Genomic DNA, 9,059 nt, shown 5'->3' with positions numbered 1-9,059 from the left:
TAAACGAATTGCTTTTCGAGACTCATGACATGGTTTCACGGGACTGTGGTGCAACTAAAAGGCACCGTCGTAGGTTTTCACTTATAAAAACTTAGCAGTGCTCTCATCTTCGTCGGGGGTATCCCTTGATAATGTTACCTTGATATTGATAATGGATTAATCCCTCTGCGTTGCCCACTTTGGCGTAGAGAATGCTTATAGATATCAATAGCAGACACTATTTAAACCACCAATATATGGAGGGAGAAGTCAAGTGTAGAACTGGAAGCGAGACTGCAAAATACATAGGTCCTCGGAATAAAATTAGCGGTAGCATCGGGACGAAGTACCAAGTCACTATCGAGCAGAACGAGAACTCCAAGATGTTTGCAAAAGATTTGTCTATCGCCACAATGAGCCAGCTGAAAACAAATATCACTAATTGAATTTCTTCAGAACACTAAATCTTTGCAAGAGATCAAGATATTCTATGGGCAATCACCACAAACACAACAACAATAAAACCTGTAATAAGTAACGTCAATATTATCCTGACAATATATCGTCGATGTTAACGCACGATAGCCATACTAAGCTCTTAAACAGTAAAAAACAATAAAGCGCCAGGTGACTAAAAGAACAATATTGCAGAAACCAAACCATTACACAGTCTTTCAGCAATAATTTAATTTATCCGTTCACAAGAGAATAATTGTGCTATCCTCGAACCTCCCCAGATCCTCCCAGAAATCCTTTGATCAAACAAAAGCAATGCTCCTGTTATTGCTGGCATCGATAAGCTGCGGTATCCACTAGACAGACTGTACGCTTGTTTGCCTCCTTTGTTCTAAAAAAGTGTGCGTGTGTACTAATGTAAGCACCTAAGAAGTTATACTTTAATGGTTAGCTAACTTCACGTTGCTAACTTCTTCTTCGTTGACTAGCTAACTTCAGGGCATCGGTTTTTAGTCGCGGTGTGCATCGTAAAAAATTACTATCATCATTTTTCCCCAATGCACCAGAAGAACCATAACTTCAAAAAGTTTAACTAGAACAACAACACGTAAATTGTATAGAACTCCAAAGAATACAATCTGCTTCTTTGTTTATCGCTAGGTATATAGCTAAAACTTCAATTTGGTACACAGAGAGATGTAATGTCTCCGCTTTTCACCGCTTGGACTATATTGTTTTCTTATCTCACAAAAAGTTAAGGCAGAGTTGTCGATGAAAGCTTACAGGCGGCTTAATAAATGATATATCTTTTAGCCAAAATTGCTAAAAATTGGTTCAGTATTTTTGAAGTGACTGACAGATAGACAAACGCGGCGGAGTGATTTGTTTTATAATAGGGTAAGATTTATCAACACATCACGTAACACGTAACTCAACGTGGTTGTCTGGTAAACATCACTATTATGTACATACAAACCTATAAAGTACATTTATGTAGATCTATGGAATTTATATTGGAAAAGCATATATTTAGCTAATTGAAATAGGTAAATAACGTTCCACATATACATTTTTATTCATTTATGAAAGTAAAACTGTAAAAAGGTATATTAGCAAGAATAGGTAAGAATGATTTTAAGAGCTAAGTAGGTTATAGATAATTAAAAAAAACAGCATATTTATCGTATTTCTTTTTTCTACAAAAGAAAATAATATGTTTCAGCATTCGTATGTATTACTTACGAAACGTACTTTAGATATTACGTGTAATTTTAATTAAAATAAGCTTTAAATCTACCGGAATAAAGTTCGAAATTCAATGGATTATTAGATTAGAAAATTATCGAATTTTCTTTGTTAAGAAAGCTACGTAGCCACGAACGGAAACGAGCCAAATGTTTTTCGATGACGTCAGAAAGTTGAATAGAACTAGATTATTCGAAATCTAATAAGAAGACTCGTTAGCTCAGTAGGTTAGAGCGCCGATATAAACATTTGTCTTGATCATCGGAGGGCGGAGGTTCAAATCCTCCACGAGTCAAACTTTTTCAGTTGCTTATAATAATTATTGTCGGATTCTCATAGGATTATTTTTATAATAATAACAATATATATGTTATTAAAAAGCTTTGCATTACTATAAAATATAAATGATAAAACCAAAGCTTTATTGTTAAAAATTTGCGACACTGCAAAAAAAATTGAAATATTCCGAAAAACCTTGGCTGAGTACTTTCAGGTACACAATGCAAAGCGACACCCTACGCATTCCAGAAGTCTCAATACTTAAAAAAAAAAAAAAAAAAAAAAAAATTGGTGTACCGCAGTCTTCACAAATTTATGATCTTACGAAATCGTATTTTTTAAGTGATACATTATAGAAAAAGCTATTTTTCATTTTCGTTACACCAAGTAAGCAAATTCGCAATACATTGCATCAAAGAATAAGCTTTTTATCAAGAAAATTATTAGGCATATTCTTAAAGCTTGAATAAAATCTTTGTGGTCTGAGCTAATTTATATATGTATACTAGCTGTGTTAAAAAGGTACTAAAATGTCATATAGCCTTCCGCGCAAAATGGACTATCTAACCCAAAAATATTTTTTCAATTCGAACCAGTAGCTCTTGATATTTGATTGAAAAATTTGAAGATTCAAACGCTTCAGCTTTATAATATTAGTTTAGATTCATATATTATTGAATAAACAAAATACCTATATGATATATGATGATAATTAATGTCATATCTTTACATCTTTTTTATATTTTATTTAATTTTATTATTTCTTTAATTCGAGGGAAAGCTTACAGTATCGACGGGATGAATATTAAATGTTTGACAGTTACGAAACCCATAAACAGTTTGTATTGAAAACTTTTTTCTTTTGTCAATTTTTCAATGTTTTTAAAAGTTGTTCTGCTATTCGGGACGGAGACAAATACAACAAATAAAAAACCGTGCAAACCGGTCCAGCCGCTCTTGAATTATAAGTGTTCGAACGAACCCGACTTTATTTTATATATTAAGATTAGATAATAGCTATGATAAAAAATATAAACATTACCATTCAGTAATTTATTATTATTATCATGTTTATACATATTATTAATTTAAATAATAATAAAAAAAAAACTAAACATATACCTACACATAGTAGGAACGCACTTGTAAGCATCCATTAATTATAAACAAAAGTAATTTATATTACGAATTACAAGAGAATATTTCCCAAAACAAATATTATCACTGTCTCAATTATTTGTTAAAAAAAAGCCGTACTGTAATCTATGTGCATATATACCTATAACACATTTTACACATATTTTTAAAGAAAACTGTTTGGTACAAATATTCAACAATTTTTACATAACTGTCTAGGAGATAGCTCCGTTAAGCAAGTTAATTTTAGTCTAACATACAAACAGTTTAGATCGTTTTAGAATTAGCAGCAATTAAACACTTTGGAAGAGTAAACATGGACAAAAACTCACACATTAACAATCAACAATCGAAAATATTAAATATATTTTTAATGGTAATTTTTATCATTAGGAAGTTTTAAACGTTTCGGGAATCCCGATTAATTGTCTATTACCAAGTCAAACGAAAATCAATTTTAATACTTTCAATATAAAGTCTTCTTTCTCATTTTCTTAAATCGACCTTGTATGATACAAAATTGTGCGATGATGTCATTTTGTGGAATGGGTTCAACAATTTTGCCTCGTAGCAGTATGACTCGTTAGCTCAGTAGGTTAGAGCGCCGATATAAACATTTGTCTTGATCATCGGAGGGCGGAGGTTCAAATCCTTCACGAGTCATCCTTTTTTAACCCACTTTTTTTTTATTTTATGTATGTTACTTTAGAAGTTTTGACTAGGTGGACCGATTTCGACAAAAAAAAAAATCGAAAGATGGTGCGTGTCATTTGGTCTCAGTTATATTTGTTTGTGATCTAGCAACTACTTTTTGAGTTATATCTAATAATGCGTTTTTACTTGACAATTGTTTTGTCGACCCACATTGTATTATACCGCATAACTTTTTACTGGGGGTACCGATTTTGATAATTTTTAATTTAATCGAAAGCTGATGCTTATCATGTGGTCACATTTAAATTTCATCGAGATCTGATTCCACCTTTTTAGTAATCTTCGATAAGGCGTATTTACTTGTAATTGAAGTCGTTTTTTCTTTCTTTTGCGAGCAAACATAATTATTATTCAACTTTTTATTTAAAAATAATGAGTAGAACTTATATTACAAACTTCACTCAGTGCATGCGTGCGTCTCCATAATTATTCCTGACTAATAAGTCAATAATTAATAAATTGCATTTGCATTATCTTCTTACTCATTATGAGTCAGGATTAGAATTGCTTCCTTCAAAAATATAACTTACTAACCACGTTTTATTAAAAAGAAGCTTGAAGATGTCTTTATTTTTTTTATAACAACTAGGCTGGATCATGTAAAAAACACACACATAAGAGGAACCTTCAAAGTGAGACCTATTCCAGATAAACTACTGTAGAGCCGCCTGCGGTAGTACGGACACATTATGCGGCGACCATCCGACTGCATGACCAGAAAAATGCTAGATTTCGCAACTAAGCCCCTAATTTTTATTTATTTTGGTTATGATGATAAGGTGTCACTTTTTTTTTAATTTTACAAACATTGAATTATATCAATGTATATTTAAAGTTCAAAATTTTTAAATTATTTGCACATTTTTTTTGTGTTTTTAATCCCTGTATTCCAAAGTATGATGTAGATTGTAAGGTACATGCATATAAGATACATGATTATTATATATTGTTTAATTTTAAATTTTGTATATGCATGTTGTAAGTGTGCTTTTCAAATAAATAAATAATGAAACTCAGTATTAGATTGACGGATTTAAAACATTTTATATGCATAACTTGCAGTAACGAATTAACTATTAATAGGTGTAGATACGCTAGTAGACGGAAACGGTACAGTAGCGGACCGGAAATCTTATTAATTTATACTATAGTACTTATATTGTTTACCGAATTTTATTTTACATCAGAAATACATATAAGAGAATGAGATGAGATTTTTTTTCTTCTTCTTAGTACCCTCATCCTAATATACTATATATATACCTAATTAGTTTTTGGCATAAATCGAAGACGTAAGGAAAAAACACGGAAAAATTATTTATATTTTAGGTATTTCTTTATTTTATTATAAGTATTAGAATGTAAACTTTTGTATGTAAGTTTATTATACATCTACACAAGCTACCCAATTTAGATAATAAGTTTCTTTTTTATGTCTGGGTTGTTTGAAAGAAATGGCTAATTAGCCATAAGTCCGTCCATTGTACTTCATTCATTCATTCAGCTTAATGGCTTCCAACAGTGCCAAACTAGCACAGATGATTTCGCCAATGTCACGTAGAATGGAGAAGACACGAAGGAGATTAATCGGTGCGGTTGAGAATACGGCATCAATAGACTATTGAAGGTCGTAGTAATAGTAGGTATTTAATAGTTAGCCCGTAACCTAAAACGACACAAACATACAGAGTACAACAAACACATCCAAACATTGTTAGTAATCTATGTATAGTTAAGTAATGTTAGAACCATCAACAAAAATTTACAGTTTAATTTTATTTCGTTTAATATATTTACATAAGAAGGGACAGAAAGGACTAAACACGAGCATTAGCAGACATTCAATATTTACAGGACGGGGGATTTTGCAAGGAAGGACATCATAGATGGGACAAACGAGTTTTGGACAGTTGAAAAGGATATGGGATGGTGTACCTTCGTGTAGGCCACATTCACACAGGGAATGATCACGCACCCTAATCTTAGCCAGATGAACTGGAGTGCACGAATGTCCAAGACGCAAACGGCAGATTGTAGATGTTACCCAGCGATCTGTATGTCTATGAAGAAAAAACCAAGGGCGTCTTGGAATAGAAGGTTGGATGGAGGCATAAAATTTGCCTTTAACCAATTTTGACTCAGCCCATGATGTATTCCACGATTGGTTCAGATGAGTTTGCGCCAGAGCCCGCAGGTCTAGACATGTGTTATAAAAATGGTCTAAGGAGCCAAGATGGATTGCTGATTTAGCACAAGAGTCAGCAGTCTCGTTACCTGGAATACCGGAGTGACCTGGGATCCATACTAAGACAACTTGTAAACCATTTTGATAACATGAGAGTAGAGCCTCCCTGATCTTAAAAATGATGGAAATTCTAAATTTACTACGGAAAGGGTTATTTTTAATTGCTAACAAACAACTTAAGGAATCACTGCAAATAATTGTTTTCAAAATGTTATGAGAAAGCGTGTAACGAATTGCTTCTAATAAAGCAACGGCTTCTCCTGTGAATACCGAGGTTAGAGGGGGACATTTGTACGAAAGTATAATTTTATATTTAGGTATCCAGCAGGCAGCACCGACACAGCTATCTGGGGAGAGCTTAGATGCATCTGTATAGATGTGGAGGAAGTCTGACCAATTTTGATGGACCACATGTTGGAAGTTTATTTTTGTTTCAGATGCACCTTTGACTAGACCAAGATCTGTGATAACAGGAGGGATGTAAACTAGGGCTTGGAAAGGAGTGCAGAAAAGAGGATTTAAAGGGAATGATGTTAAGGGATGGGGAAGACTGGTGAATTTAAGAAAGCTGTCTAAAAGGAGGGAAGGGGATCTTTTCGTGCGTTTGGGGCAAAGAGAGGATAATTCGATAAGACGGGACCACAGAGGATGGGACGACAACTGCAGAGCTTTTATGACAAAACGATCGCATAACATTCTTCTTCTGAGATGTAAAGGAGGGTCAACGCACTCTACCTGTAAGGCATTTGTGGGTGTGGACCTCATAGCACCAAGAATAATTCTAAGGCATTTATATTGGATTTTATTTAATTTCTCTGAAAATTTCTTAATGAGGGGTTCTAATATGAATAAACCATAGTCGAAATGGCTCCGTACGATGGCATTGTATATTAATTTTAGTGTGTAAGGGTGTGCTCCCCACCAAACACCTGAAACGGCTCTGAGAGCATTTATATTTTTTTCGCATTTTTTGGCAATGTAATCTATATGAGAAAATCCGCTCAGTTTGTTATCGAGGAAAATGCCTAAGAATTTTGCCTTATCAGTGAGGTGAATGCGTTGATCCCCCAATAACAAATCAAAAGGAGGAGCACTTCTCTTTCTTGTGAACACAACCGCTTGGCTTTTAGGGACTGATAAGGATAGGCCATGGTTAGAAAGCCACTGGTCAAGATAGTGCAAAGCAGAATTTAGTTGAGTACTAATAATAGTCGGAGAATTTGATTTACAGTACAGAACGATATCGTCCGCATACTGTAGGACATTACAAAAACTGACGACAGACAATTCGAGATCATGTGTGTAAACACTGTAGAGAAGAGGGCTAAGAATTGAGCCTTGGGGGAGACCTTTCCAAACAAGTCTTGGAGGGAGAGAGTGATGTAGGTGTTTAACCACTATGGATCTACAAAATAACAGATTGCAAATGAAATGAACCAACCTCGGAGGTATACTCAGATGGAGCATTTTCTGCCTGAGTAACGGAAGAAGGACATTGTCATAAGCGGATCTGATATCGAGAAATACCCCCACCAGGAACTCGCCCTTAGCAAAAGCTATACGAATGTCTGTGGACAGAATACCCAAGCTATCCATGGTGCTCAAACCCTTTCGAAAGCCAAACTGAGAGGGCGAGAGGATATTTCTGCTTTCCACTATCCATTCCAGGCGGTTTTTAATAAGGTGTTCAGCAATTTTGGCTAACGTAGATGACAAAGCAATAGGTCTGTAAGAATTTGAGTCTAAGGGATCTTTGCCTGGTTTCAGTATTGGGATAACTATTTGACGTTTCCATGGTTGTGGGACGATTCCTGAAGTGAAACAGGCGTTTATAATATTTAAAAAAAATAATTTTGCTTTATCATTTAGGTTAACAATGAAAGAATAGGGGACGCCATCTTCCCCGGGAGATGAGTCCTTAAGGCCATTTAGGGCACAAAGTAATTCTGAAAAAGAAAAGGGGGCATCCATCTCATCAGAACTAGATGATGGCGTTGAAGTTACAAAGCTGTCCTGGGAAGGAGCATAAGGAGGAGCAAGTTTATCGGCAAAATCGTTAAGCCATACAGCTGGATCATTGGATGTAGGATTTTCACAATGGAGAGACCGACGAAATTTCTTAAGATTCGACCAGACTAGATATGCAGGAGAGTTGGGACTAAGGGATTCACAGAACCTAGTCCAGGCATTTTGTTTCTTCTTACTGAATACCCTTTTTATTTTTGCTTCAATATGTCGATATTTGATAAAATTTTCACTTGTCATAGATAGTGTGTAAGTTTGCTCAGCTTTCTTTCTCTCTTTTATAAGGGAACTGCATTCCTCGTCCCACCAAGGATTATAAATGAATAATTTTTTTTGCAATTTAATTTTTTTGAAATATTTATTTGCAGAAGAAATGATCGCGTTATAAAATTTGCTGTAGTAAATAAGAACATTTCCATCATCTACAAAACCAGGGAGGTGAACTAATATGTTGTCAACAAATGTAGCATAGGCATGCCAATCTGGGTCACAGAGCTTGTATTGTTTAAGAGAAGGGTTAGGGATAATACGTGGGGAGGGGCTTTGGGTTATGGACAAGAGGATAGGAAAGTGGTCACTGCCACAGGAAGATGATAGGACTTTCCAGGATATTAGAGAAGAGAGAGAAGCAGAGGAAAGAGAGAGATCAACTACCGATTTGGGATTCTGGTGAGGGTGAACTCTCCGCGTCGGCGAGCCATCATTGAGGATGCATAGGTTAACATCATCAATGATGTCCACCAAAACAGGAGCAAAGCCATCACAAAAATGGCTACCCCACACTGTATGGTGAGTGTTGAAATCTCCCATAACAACGATAGGACTGGGAAGGGAAGAAATAATGGACCGCAGTTCGGGACCGAGGCAGGTACGTGGGTGAGGGATATAGAGAGAAAGAAAAGAAATGTTAAAAGCTCTAATAGCAACAGCGTTGATACTAGAACTCAAGGAGGGAAGAGGAATATGGGAAAAGGGAATG

The sequence above is a fragment of the Melitaea cinxia genome, chromosome 1, assembly GCF_905220565.1.
Source record: "Melitaea cinxia chromosome 1, ilMelCinx1.1, whole genome shotgun sequence".
In the NCBI taxonomy this organism is placed as follows: Eukaryota; Metazoa; Arthropoda; class Insecta; order Lepidoptera; family Nymphalidae; genus Melitaea; species Melitaea cinxia.
Note: the sequence above shows the minus strand (reverse complement) of the source record.